At 26.6% G+C, this 15716-nt stretch overlaps 1 long non-coding RNA gene across 1 annotated transcript; it reads right to left on the bottom strand.

Annotated features, from left to right (window-relative positions):
* Positions 1-1455: 1455 nt before the first annotated feature.
* On the bottom strand, positions 1456-4757 carry LOC112639079. The gene is made up of 3 exons (XR_003123289.1): positions 4673-4757; positions 4411-4586; positions 1456-1618 (listed from the first exon to the last, which is right to left on the bottom strand). It is a non-coding gene; the product is annotated as an uncharacterized LOC112639079 (long non-coding RNA).
* Between the last annotated feature and the right edge of the window lie 10959 nt (positions 4758-15716).

The raw sequence follows: 15716 nt of genomic DNA, 5'->3' as shown, positions 1-15716 counted from the left end.
CTTTAGACAGTAGATTAAATATAACGACGTATATACATGATCTTCTAGACTATCTTTTTACATTTTTTTTGACACAAAGAATACGCACATATGAAGATTCATTAATACTTATAAAAATTTATAAAGTTTACATTTTATCGTAAATTGCATATTATATGTGTATACAGTGTATATGTATATATATTTTTTTCCTCTTCTAATAATTTATAAGAATTTTTTAGTAAACATTTTCATTTTAGATACTTATTATAAATAAATACAATAAATATATATATATACGAGGGTAGTTCGAAAAGTTCTCGGCCTGGCAAAGAAAACACATGATTTCCAGCAAAAATCTTTTTTATTTTTCAACATAGTCCCCTTTCAACTCAATACATTTAGACCAACGATGTTCTAATTTTTTTATATCCTCAGTATAATACGATTTGCTTAAGCCTCCAAAATAAGCATTCGTCTCAGCGATGACCTCCGCATTTGACGTGAATTTTTTTCCAGCAAGCCATTTTTTCATATTCGGAAACAAAAAGAAGTCACTGGGAGCTAAATCTGGCGAGTACGGTGCGTGTGGTAACAATTCGAAACGCAATTCATGGAGTCCAAGCACTCTTGAGAAATGTTCGTTCGAATGCGTTTCTGATCGACCGTTAACAAACGCGGCACCCATCGCGCTGAGAGCTTTCTCATATGCAAATGTTCATGTAAGATATTGTGAACACGATCTATTGAGATGTTTGCAATGTTAGAAAGCTCACGCACTTTTACTCGTCGATCATTTAACACGCTATCGTGGATTTTTTGAATGATTTCCTCATTCGTGGCGGTTTTCGGGCGACCCGAACGTTCATCGTCAAAGATGGATGAACGGCCACGTTTAAATTCAGCAGCCCATTTCTTCACTGTTGAAAATGATGGAGAAGAGTCTCCCAAAGTGGAATCCAGCTCGTTTTTTATTTCTGTTGCCGTTAATCCTTTTAAAACGAAATATTTTATGACTGCGCGATATTCAATTTTATCCATTTTTGGAGAAGTATCAAATCTTGTCTGTTTTACTCGAGCACAGTAAACAAACTAGCGAACGAATCTGTCTGAAACTGTGCGGTACGCCCTCTGAGGGATTAAACTTGAGAAAAATCATAGCCATTTGATATTCTTAGCGACATTTCTATATTAGGCCGAGAACTTTTCGAACTACCCTTGTATATATATATATATATATATATATATATACATATATATATATATATATATCTATATATTTATTTATTTATAATAAGTATCTAAAATGAAAATGTTATATATATATATATATATATATATATATATTAATTATTTATTTATTTATATTTATAAAGAATATATTTATAGAACATGAAAAACAAAAAATATTTCACGGAAACGTTAATAAATAAATAAAAATTAAAAATTAAAAATAATAATAATACTTATAGTGTTTACTTTTATATGATGTTCCACAAAATCAATGTCATCATTCCAGGCAACAATTTGAACCCTTTTTCCTTTTCCGTTATTTAAATAAAATTTGAAGAACTTATATTGTTGTTGCGAGCCCACGCAACGTGGAGATTCGATGTTATCAACATAGCCAACAATTTCACTAATATAATTTAATTAATATAATTAATAATATAATTTAATTAATATAATTAATAATAAATTAGAAGGCGCGCACACTTTACACATATTCATATATATATATATATATATATATATATATATATATATATATACAAGATGTTCGACAACAGGCGGGATAAAGTTTAAGAAATGATTCTACTTGATAAAATAAGACGAAAATCAAGAATAACAAAAATTCAATGAAAGCTTCGTTTTTTTTAATTATAAGTATTTGAAAATTTGTGTGAAAGGTGTCTGAAACATGGTAATCTACAAAATTTTTAGCGAGCATAAGCTATATTGCTCTTAAAATATTATGTAACGCAAAAGTGTACAGTGAATTGCTAAATTCTGGATACTTTTTAAACAAACTTTTAAATATTTATAATTAAAAAATGAAGTCTCTACAGAAATTTTGTTGCTTTTGATTTTTGTTTTATTTTATCATGTAGAATCATTCCTTAAATTTTGTCTTACTTATTGTCAAACATCTTTTATATATTCTACAGATCAAAATAATGTAAAATTGTTTTATAAATTTATAAAAAATATTTCAGATAAAAATTAGAGTTTAAAAAAGAGATCTATTTATTGATTTTATTAGTTTAATTTTAAGTCTTCAAAATCAAGGGAAACTTACTTTGAATTTTTTAAATTAAATTCCTTACTTTTATTGCATATTCTTTATACTAATAAAAGTTTTTATAAAATCAAATTTTAATAAAATCAACAGGTTTCTTCGTAATTTATAATTTACTTTGTGAGTACATGTGTTATGTGTATGTGTGTGTGTGTATATATATGTATAAACCGAACAGAATAAACAATTATTTCAATTAATTTTCATTATTCTTTTGTATTTTTTGCATTATTTATGTTACATTGGATATGTGTGTGTGTGTGTGTATGTATATATATATATATATATATATATATATATATATATATATTTTTTTTTTAATTAATATTAAGATTAATTATTAAAATTTTAAAAACAATAAATAATACAAAAAATAATGCAAAAAATGCAAATAATACAAAAAATATAAAAGAATAATGAAAATTAATTAAAATAATTGTTTATTCTATTTTATTTATAATTGTTATTCCTTTTTTTTTCTTCAATTTTCATAAACTTTTTACTTACACTGTTGAATCATACATTTGTATACTTTCAAGTACATCACTTGGTGTTAATAGTTCCATTGCATTTAAATTGTCAATTTCAATAAGTTTATCAATATGATTTTCAGAGTTTTGAAATATATGATTTGAGTTATGATCTTCCGAATCATCCAAATTATATTGTGACATTTTTAGATTTAATATTGTAAAGATGCAAAATTAATAATTATCCTACAAAATATACAAAGATGAGATATATATATATATATTTCATTAATTATTTTACATGAATCTGTTGTTTGAAATAATAATTTAAAGAAAATATTAAAATAATTATTTTTTTTTAATGAATTAAAAAAGATTTATAATTTTAATGCTTTAAAATAGTGTTTCAAAAATATTTTATAAAAATTTTTAAAAATGTTTTAAAAAATATTATTTCCTGATTACGGGATGAAAATATAAAAAATACAATTTACATATTCTATTCATTCTTCTATATCAATAATTTGTCATGTTTTAAATGTCAATGTTTTCTTTTGTAAATCATAATGTAAATTATATGCCAAATTATTATAGATTCTCTTCTTAAAATAAAATTGCAAATTATTTGAATGACACAAAAGTATTTAAAACGTACAATTAGAAAAATTAATACAAAGAACCATTATAGCCTTTCATAATATTCAATATACAAACATAATTTTAATTGTTTATATAGAAATAGAAATGTAGACAATTTTTGATTTATTTTTTTTAACTTAAGATTAAAAATGCAAACATTTTGATTTATTTTTCTTCTCAATTCAAGATTAGAAATCTAAATATTTCGATCTATTTCTTCTTAATAAATTGAATTGTAAAAAAAGTGTTATGATAATACTTTCACATTTACACAATAATACAATTAATATAAATTAAGTAATATATAAGTTATATATAAGTTTTATGATATTATTAAGCTTTCAAATAAGAATTATTTTAATTTTCTTTAAATATTATTACATTTTTTACAAATTTTAATAAATTATTCATAAAAATGTTATACATATTATAATGTAAACAATGTTTTATTCATCGAAACTTATAGAAAAAATAATATCTGATAAAATTAAAAACTTCTGATAAAATTAAAATCAATTAGCAAATATATTGTAAAAGTATTAAATATATTGTAAAGTATTTATTCACTTGAAAATGAATCGTTTTCAAATTAAGATTAATAAATATACAAATATATAAATATAAATTTGTATATTACATATTTATATCTTTTAAAATTACAAAACTAAAATATATATATATATATATATATATATATATATATATACTATATCTTATGGTTTTACTTTTACTACGATTTTATAATTTTTAACGATAATATCATTATCATTATCATGTATTATATACATATTTTAACATCAAAATATATATACAATAATATTAATAATAATGTTATCGTCGTTAATAAAAGTTATAAAATCGAAGCATTGTATATATTGTTAGAAAGCATTCATAATAATCTGCATAATAATAGTAATGTGAATAAGTATATGTATATGTGGTGTGTGTCTATTAATTTAATATAACAATTTATTACATTATAAACTTATAATTTATTATATTGTGGTATTATGGTAAACTTACCTCAACAAAGTTCTGTTGAAAGTGAATTTTAATCGTGTTCTTATATTCAATTGCGTAACACTTAAACGTGTTCTTAATCGCGTATTAATACTTGTGCACTTAACGCGTATCAACACTTAAATGTGTATTTAATAATTAATACACTTAATCTTACTTATTCTTTCGACGCAGTCAAACTGGAAATAGCAAGCTCTCATTAATACAACGAAATCGTTATCTTTTACCACATCGTGTAGTATATACATAAGCATAATAGACATACCATAGATCAGGAATGTCAAAGGTACGGCCCACGGACTAGACGTTTGAATCCTTACCATAGATGCTATTTACGTTTTGGAGTGAGTTAAAAATATTTCTATCTTTGATAAAACGAGAGAACCTGCATACAATATAAATTATTACAATTACATTGTAGGAATGTCTCTGTAATGTTTCATTGCAATTTTGCAAGTTGCAATGAAACATTACAAAGACATTGCAAAGAACAAATCTACAAATTGCCAACACAGTTGCAAGATAACGTAAAAATTTGAGAAAAATTTTTAAATTAAAATTTTACAATTATATATTTTTAAAATAAAATCTATAGTTATATATAGGATATATACAAACTATAGATAATAAACTAAACTATTCAATTTTTACTTATTTTATATCCTTAAATATCCTATAATTGTTTAAATATTACAAAATCATTTTATATAAAAAAGTAAGTTCACTTAAAGAGCTTTATTTAAAAAAAAATGAAATTTTTAATCCTTAAATCTCTAAAATATAAAACTTTTACTTAAAAGTTATAAAAGTTATAAATTTTTACTTATAAGAAATAAATATAATATATAATTAGCATCTGCTCAAAATCATTCAATTTTTTTATATGTAATAACTATTCATATAACATATTATATAATTTTTTACAAATTAATAACTCAAGTATATAATAAACATTGAGAAACTATATAAATTAATAAATTCCTCATACTATATAGTACATTCCAATAAATAGAAGACATTAGAATAAATAGGAGATAAAAATCTAGATTTTATTCTATATCTTCTTAATAAATAAAATTGAAAAAAGTATTATAATTACTTTTAGATTTGGTATGATGCAACAAAAATATTGATTATATACGCTGTATATATAATTGTGTAATATAATAATAATAATAATAATGAAAAATCTATTAGCATGATTGAGTAAGCACAATAGACACAAAAATAAAAAAAACTATAAATACACTGTCGTGTAAAATTATAATATGTAATAGAGATGTACAAAACATGAGATTGTGTTAGAAATTTATTATAATGAAAAAGTTGCAGAACATCAAACGAAAAATAAGTTCAATATTAAGACATAAAAATAACGTCAAAAACTCAGCTGGTTTGTTTTTAATTTGAACCATTGAGAAGAATGTAAAGTAAATCAAAATGTACAGAGCGCTCTATTACTTCAATTTGAATAATTGAAATATATTTGTATCAGAACATGTGAATGATTTCAATTATACTTTTCTTTATTTAATATAGTATTTATGTACTTATTTTATATAATATAATTTACATATTATATAAATGTATATTTGCTTTACACACGTTATACATATTTAAATGAAACATTTGTTGATATATAAAATCAAAATTAAATTTGTTTATTCTATAAAATTTAATATTGAATTTTATTGCAATACTTTAATCATTTCGAAATTAAAATATAATAAGTATACAAATATATAAATATAAATTTTTGTACTACAAATGTATATCTTCTAAAATTATAAAACTGAAAAAAAATATATATATAAATTTTTTTATATAAAATTTGTACATATATTAAATAAATTATAACAACTTGTAATATTACAAAGACCTTTGAATAAGAAATATTAACAAATATTTTACCTTATATAAAAATTAATATTTTTTATCAAAAATTTTTTAAAAGTTAATTACTTATTAATTATTTATTATTAAACATCGATTAAATTATGTAAATTGAAATTTACATAGAATCTTTTAATAATATAATAAATCAAATGTAAAAATTAACAAACAGTTATTTAAAATGTAATCGTTATTTGATAATAAATTAATTAATAAGTTATTATTTAATAAGTTTGTAATTTATAAAAAATGTTTGTTAAATAATCTCAATTTTTATATACGGGAAAATATTTTTTGATGTTTCTTTTTATTCAAATAAAGATCTTTATAATATTACATTTTATTATATTTTATTTGATATATGTACAAATTTTATATAAAAAAATTTATATAAACATATACTTTTTTTTATTATTTTCTTAAAATAATATTGCAATCATCTGAATGACACATAAAAATATTTAAAACGTACGATTAGAAAAATTAATACAAAGAACCATTGTAGCCTTTCATAATATTCAATATACAAACACAATTTCAATTGTTTATATAGAAATAGAAATGTAGACAATTTTTGATTTATTTTTTTTAACTTAAGATTAAAAATGCAAACATTTTGATTTATTTTTCTTCTCAATTCAAGACTAGAAATCTAGACATTTCGATCTCCTTCTTTTCCTAATAAATTGAATTGTAAAAAAAGTATTATGATAATACTTTTACATTTACTCAATAATACAATTAATATAAATTAAGTAATGTATAAGTTATATATAAGTTTTATGATATTATTAAGCTTTCTCAAATAAGAATTATTTTAATTTTTTTAAATAAATATTATTATATTTTTTACAAATTTTAATAAATTATTTATAAGAATGTTATACATATTATAATGTAAACAATGTTTCATTTGTCAAAACTTATAGAAAAAATAATATCTGAAAAAGTAAAGACTTCAGATAAAATTAAAATCAATTGGTAAATATATTGTAAAAGTATAAATATATTATAAAGTATTTATTTACTTGAAAATGAATCGTTTTCAAATTAAGATTAATAAATATACAAATGTATAAATATAAATTTGTATATTACATATTTATATATTTTAAAATTACAAAACTGAGAAATATATATATACATATATATATATATATATATATATATATATATATATATGAATATATATTTATAAATTTTTTTATATAAAATTGGTACATATATGAAAAATAAAATATAATAAAATGTAATATTACAAAGATCTTCTTTGAATACAAAGAAATATCAAAAAATATTTTTCCTTATATAAAAACTAATATTTTTTGACAAAATTGTTTTATAAAATACTAACTTATTAATTAACTTACTATCAATTATTGATTAAATTACATAAATTAAAATTTACACACAATATTTTAATGATATAATAAATCAAATGTAGAAATTAATAAATAAGATCTAAATGAAAAGTAAAATCATAATATTTTTACGCATATTTATATTAATACAAATGATATATCAATATAATTTATATATATTTCAATCATTAGTTCACAAATCTTTTCAATATATATAATAACTATATATGTATATATACACAATAAATAGTTATTTTCTAATTCACACATGGTATATAGAAAATGTATAATATGTATAATATGTGACCTACATACATTTCTCTTGTCATTTCATGCGCATCATGTGTAAATCGGAAAGTACCCAATGACACGTTTCAAAACATAAAAACATAAGGTATCATCCCAAACATGCGTGATAGCTCGATTTTTATATCTTGTAAGTAATACTGATTCTATACACGTATTGAAGAGAATTTGACTTATTTAATTTAGCTTCTTCGTTATTTTTAAATTAAATTACAAATTAAATAGTTATAAAAATAATATTAATAAATAAAGATTTATTAAAATTGATATTCAAAATAATATGTATAAATTGAATAAAATGTATTAATTAAATAGTTATAAAATTAATAAATTATATATATATAAAATTAATAAATTATATATATATATATATATATATATATACATACATATATATAATTTATTATTTTTAATAAATCTTTATTTATTAATATTATTTTTACAACTATTTAATTTGTAATTTAATTTCAAAATAACGGAAGATGCTAAATTAAATAAGTCAAATTCTCCTCAATACGTACATAGAATCAATATTACTAACAAGGAAAGGGTCGGAAGTGTCCCCCTCCGATTTTAATGAGCTTTGAATATGTTGTAGTCTAGATCAAAATAGGAGACACGTATTTTTTTATAAGTGCTGAGTCGGCCGTTAAGGGGGTGAAACACCTTCTTGAAAAAAATCGATTTTTTCATTTCTCAGCGGATACCGTCGAAGCGATAAGAGATATAAACAAAAGTTTCAAATAAAAGTTTTATGGTCTTTAATGTACTTCAAAATCATGTAATCAGATTTGTCGAAAATGTCATATTTTTCGAAATCCCCCCCCTCCCTTTTAATGTTTGAAAATTTTTAAATTTGTCTCATAACAAAACTTATAGCTCATTTAACGACAAATTCAATCATATATAATAAAGTTGTATTCCGAAGTCACATTTTTCAGAAATAAATTAAAAATATCCCTATACACTACTATACGCCCGCTTTATCCGCCTTATGACGCTCATTATTCACAGCGACAGTCATTTTTCTTCGCAAACTCACAGAGGCAACCATAAATTAGCAATAAATAATTTATGAGAATATATTTTTATAAATTATAGAAATTATATTTATAAATATAATTATAAATTATATAATAATTATAATTATAATATATGTCTATATTATGTGACAATAAATATACATATAATTTATATGGAAAAGTAATGTTTTTAATGCATGAAAAATAAAACTAGTCGGACAAGGAAAATTATTGATCAGATGCCGATGTTAATAGATTCAATTCTATGAATAAACAGATGTCGCATTCGCGAAATGAGTTGGTGCAATATATTATTTTATTAACAACTGCGTGCAGTGGAACACATATTACTATTAAAGCGTCTATCGAATATACGCGAGCGCGATAGTAAATATATTTATATATATAAGAAAATAATTAAAAGGATTATAACTTATAAAGCGAGCGAAAAAATGCGTCGCGATAAGAAAGTCAGCTGCCCGAAGTGCTGATACAGCCAGTATCACACGGCCAAGTCATCAAACAGAGGAAGAAATCACTCTCGAAATAGCGCTGAATTGCAATAAAATGCGAGGAAGTCTTCGGACTTCCTTCGCTTGCATTTTGATCACGCCACTTTAGAAATAACCAATGATTTTATTTGGTCATGCCACCGCGCGATCCTCCTCCGATAATCGTTCAGAACCGGAGGCGTTAAAAGCCACCGCCTAGAAGCGGCGGACAGTCACAAATCAGTTATCAAATAATTAACAAGTGCTCGAGTTAATTAACAAGACTAGCCGTTATCCTGAAAAAACAATTGTGCCCCACGCACACAACAATACAGTATGTATGTACTTTTTCGATTTTTAAAACTTTTATAGTTTTTTGCTTTTACTTACACTTCATTCAAAATTGCGGTTTATCTGTTTTGTTTTAATGTATTTAAATTATAATTAATATTTTATTACTTTATTTAAGTTATGTGATAAAACTGTTCTATTTTTCATGAAACTTGGAAAACGTAACAAATTATTAATACGCATTAAATAATAAAATATTTTTGTTGCTAATAAGTATTTTTTTGCTAATATTTATAAAACAAATATACATAATGTTAATAATTTTTTTAGATAATGTTTAATCCAAGAAATGTAGCAGTACTGCTATACACTGCACTGTATATGACTGGGGAATTCCCAGAAAGTCCTGTTACAACAGATGAAAATGAAACAAAAGACATGATGGGAAATATGCTTCGATCAATGTATGAAGAAGCGTTTGAAGTTTATGAAGAATCATCATTAGATTTTCAAAACGAATTTGATATACCTGAAGTAGAACCTGTAATTGATGAAGAAAGAGAAGAAGACACATATTTTGTAAAAGAAATTGAATGTGTTGCGGATTCTGTACCAATAGAATATAAAAGAAATGCAGTAGAGTTATGGAGAAGTGGAACAAAAAAGTCAAGAACTCTTGCATCTATAAGAAATAGATTTCGGAAAGTCACGTCATTACGTCAATTAAGAAGATGGGAGCAGCAAGTAAATCAAGGTGGCAACAGATTTGATAAACTGAAAGAAATTTCAACATATACGTTAAATAAATTCCATGAAGGTATTGAAAAGGGAATAATTATTCATGACATTGATATTGCTCGATGGGCTCTTCGCGCACAGAAGGAAGTAAATCTACTTGGGTTTACAGCATCATTATCATGGGTAAAAAGGTTTAAGCTTGCACATAATATCGTATCTAGAAAAATTACAAAATTTATAACAAAAAAAAATTTAGCGTCAGACAAAGATTTAGAAGCACGAAGCAAGTCATTTATCGAAAATGTTAAATCTTCTATTATACAATATGGAATTGAAAATGTATATAATTCGGACCAAAGTGGATTTCAATTAGAATTTCATTCCGGTCGTTCACTATCACCTATTGGTATTAAAAAAGTAGAGCGCATAGTACAATCCATATCAGCAACTACACATAGTTATACTATACAACCTATTGTTTCAGCTGATGGTAGATTATTATCGCCTCTGTTTATTGTTTTAAAAGAACCTACTGGAACATTTGGTCCAATAGTAAAAGAAACAATGTTTAAAGATAATAATATCTTTGTCATGGCATCAAAATCTGGAAAATTAACATCGCATCATTTTGAGATCTGGATAAAAGAAGTGTTTTTTCCAAATGTTGGACCAAAATCAGTGTTATTATTAGATTCTTGGACTGGTCATTGTCCTGATATAATTCAAAGAAACAAACCAGATTTTATAGACAATATTAATTTGTTAACTATACCAGCTGGAGCAACGGGAAAAATACAACCTTTAGATGTATTCGGTTTTCGTTTATGGAAAAATTTTGTTAGACATTTTTCAGATACCATCATGCTTTTAGATCTTGACGTCAAGCTTCATTCAAGAAACAATATTTTAAAATTACAATCATTAACACATAATCAATTTTCATCACCAAGGTTTAAAAATTTATTCAAATATGCATGGTATAAAAGTGGTTATTTAGAAAAGAAACCAGAAGAATTTGATACACCAGTAGATTTTTGTTTCAAAACTAATTTAAAACCAACATGTGATATTTGCGGTGAAATTGCTGTAATTTCTTGCGCATGGTGTAAAAAATCCCTTTGTATAAATCATTTCTTTCATGATCATCATCTTTGTAACCGATATCAACCATGAATATTTGTTATTCTTGTATGCAATAATTATGTACGGTATTTTATGTAATATTTCCATATACATATATATAATGACTTCGGAATACAACTTTATTATATATGATTGAATTTGTCGTTAAATGAGCTATAAGTTTTGTTATGAGACAAATTTAAAAATTTTCAAACATTAAAAGGGAGGGGGGGGGATTTCGAAAAATATGACATTTTCGACAAATCTGATTACATGATTTTGAAGTACATTAAAGACCATAAAACTTTTATTTGAAACTTTTGTTTATATCTCTTATCGCTTCGACGGTATCCGCTGAGAAATGAAAAAATCGATTTTTTTCAAGAAGGTGTTTCACCCCCTTAACGGCCGACTCAGCACTTATAAAAAAATACGTGTCTCCTATTTTGATCTAGACTACAACATATTCAAAGCTCATTAAAATCGGAGGGGGACACTTCCGACCCTTTCCTTGTAAGATATAAATATCGAGCTATCACGCATGTTTGAGATGATACCTTATGTTTTTATGTTTTGAAACGTGACATTGGGTACTTTCCGATTCATACATGATGCGCATGAAGTGACGAGAAATGTATGTAGTTCATATATTATAAATTTTCTATATACCAATATGTGAATCGGAAAATATCTATTTATTGTTTATATATACATATATAGTAGTAGGATATATAGGAGAGTTCTAACCCAGGTCCTCTCAGGGGGGGTGAGGCGCGCGGGGGATTACGGTGGCGCGGGGGAATGACGTCACGCGGGACGGAGGGATTTCGGCGGCGGCGCGTGTTAGATGTTTTATGGTAATATTATATTACATGCCCGGCTGATAAACAGTATTGCGTACGGACATGTTCGGTTTATAAATAATATAAACATCAGCATTTTCGAATTGAGATTATGATCGTATAATAGAGATGTGACATTATCGCCATATCGTCGTAAACGCCTCGTAAAAAGTACGCGCGGTCCCATATATTTATCGAAAGTATATGAAATATTGTGTCGCATGCCCGGTTGATAAACAATATAAACATCTGCATTTCTTTGAAATGCAACGCGTGCGAGTACAACGCGTGCGAGGGAAAGAGACTTAAGATTAACGCATGAGAGAGAACGATACTTATAACTAGCGCAGGGATGGGAACGCAAGAAGAGGTCTGTAAATAAATACATTTTTTTTTCCAATTAAAAATATAAAATTTAATCCGTTATATTATAGAGTGCCCATAGCTCATCAAAATTTACATAACAATCGTCATTACGATTTCTACTTAAATCTCCATTCAGATTATTTTGTTCTCCATTCTGATCTCCATTCAGATTTCTCATCTCTCCTGAAACATTCTCCTACAAAAAAAAATCACCCAAAAATAATTACTTGAATATTTTAAATTAATTTCGTAATTATATTAGCAAAAATTATCCATTACCTGTACATTCTCTTCCTGTTGCTTTTTCTTTTGATATGCATACTTTTTGTATATAATTTCAGGTGGACATTTGCATTTACGAGATTGACATTGTATACAATATCGCGTTATATATAATAATTTATGATGATTAGCAATGCATTTTCTAAAATCATCATATTCAATATTATGATAAAAATCATTCCAGATTATTAAATCTATGTACGTTTGGTTTATGCCCGTTGGGATACGTATATTTATACACGGCGTGTATGTGCAGTCATTGATACACCTATCTACCCAACTGTAATCGACATTTTTATATATATAAACATGGTCTTCATATTCAAATATTTGATCGCAATTATTGCGTCTAATACATTGGTATTGCCAACCATCTTCTGAGTCTATGATTCGAGTAATTTTACGTTTACTGCCGAAATAAGAGTAATCATCATCATCGTATACATCAATTGAGAAGTGTGTCTTCCGAATTTCACGAAAAATTTTCAGTTGTACATGATCGGGCCATTCGATATACCCATTATCATACATATTAACCTCGGCTTGTCTGACGAAACGTTGCTTACGCATACCTCGTATGCCTAATTCTCGATCGCGCACATATTGTGTTATCGACATCTGTTTAGTGTTCGATTTTTCCATAGCACTATTGTTGTCATCTCGGAAAAGGTTGATTATGCACCTCCATTCGTCTATACGTGTTTGCAGCTCCATTGTTGTAATATGAAAAAATATTCACTTCTTCACTTTCGATTTCTTCACTTTTGATTTCTCGACTCACGCACTGCCAAACTCTTTCTGACAAGGCAGCGAGATCTCGAAACGAGATCGTATAATAGAGATGTGACATTATCGCCATATCGTCGTAAACGCCTCGTAAAAAGTACGCGCGGTCCCATATATTTATCGAAAGTATAAACAATATTGTGTCGCATGCCCGGTTGATAAATAATATAAACAAATAGTACCTCAGAATCGTCTTTCACGATTTTTTTCTCGGAAGAATTTTTAACGTATCAGCGCCGATGTTTGGCTGCTTTGTACCCTTGCTTCCACCGCTCGTATATCAGCGCTTTCGCGGTACACCCCTCACCCCCGATATAAGTAATTCTAGATTTTTTTCGTTCGACGTATCCTTATCTCTCTTTCTTTCCTAGTGTTTGCTCTCTCATGATAACTCTCTCTCTCGCGAGGAGCTATGCATGAAAGCTGGGATGGGCAAACGCAAAGAAAGTACACCACGATATAATAAACTTAAAACTCTTTATTCAAGTTTTTATATATTTTTTGTCTTACATATTATATGGACTAAAAGCTAAAGCCGCCAGCTCGCAATCGACGAGTTGATGCTTGTTGAAAGCGTCACTCGCGCGTATTACATTTGATACTTCTTTAGGATCTGTTACAGTGGACGCGATATTGGAGAATTGCGTAAATTTGACATCGACTGTCTCGATCACTTTATTCAATCGATCAAAAGTTACATCTATGCAATCATCGAGATCGAACATACGATGTAACGTCGATTCGACCATCATCATGCATACGTTCGAAGATTCGAGACTTATGAGTTTGGCGTCGTTAATCGTACGAACTCGCACTGTTAGCGGTCCAACGCTTATAAAATTATACATGTCGTGAGAATCGTTCCGAAGGAGATTTAGAATATTGCGACGTTGCTCGCAGAGTCCCTTCCACGTTTCGAGAGATAATATCAGTCCCTTTCCCCGATGATCTCCTATGACAATCTCCACGTAACTCGGCGGACCCACGTTGATACCGATTTCGAGGAATTTGAATTCCGTAGCTGTCAATGCGTATCGTCTGCCTAGTATACGAACCGCACGACGCTCCGACGGAATGCTACGGGAAAAATTAAAATTAAGTAATACTAATAATACAATTTGTAAAAATAGAAAAATAGAAAAATAGAAAAAAATGTTAAACGAAACTTACTCGTCGTATTTGTTCTCAAACGATGGAGTTTTATCACGACTCGGCACGTAATTATTCACGTGTCTTCCGATGCCGCTGCTGCTTCTTTCAACGTAGTACATTTCTCTGGGAGGTTATGAAAAGTGAATCCACGAGCGGTTAACGCGACACTGGTCGGAATTACAGGAATTAATCGGTTATACCCGACGCTCATCTACCAAAAGTATAATGTAGTGGTGGGGGATCAATGCTTCTAACGCATTGGAATTTAGGATAAGAGGGAGGCGGCGCTCGAACAAAAGAATTCTTAGAAACGTATGCAAAGGATTAGGGTGGGGAAATAAGAGAGATAACGCATATTAATGTTTACATATTTTATTTTTCTCACAATTCTTTCTGGCGTCGCAACCACCAATTAAATATTTTGAATACATTTTGTAATGCGCAATTCTTAACATGTTTTCCGCATCGCATACTATTCGTATCGTCTAATTTATTTAGAGCATCGATATCTTCATAATCCACATCCAAGGTTTCAATAATATAGCCGTTCCCCGCATCGTCTAGTATATCGACCAGCCATTTTCGCTTTTCAAGTCCTTTGACGTACACGACGGACGATTCTTCTTCTTTTTCTTCTTCTTCATGTATCGTACCAAC

This window comes from Camponotus floridanus, unplaced genomic scaffold (genome assembly GCF_003227725.1).
Source record: "Camponotus floridanus strain SB8 unplaced genomic scaffold, Cflo_v7.5 scaffold457, whole genome shotgun sequence".
Taxonomy (NCBI): domain Eukaryota; kingdom Metazoa; phylum Arthropoda; class Insecta; order Hymenoptera; family Formicidae; genus Camponotus; species Camponotus floridanus.
This window is presented reverse-complemented; position numbering and strand designations above follow the sequence as displayed.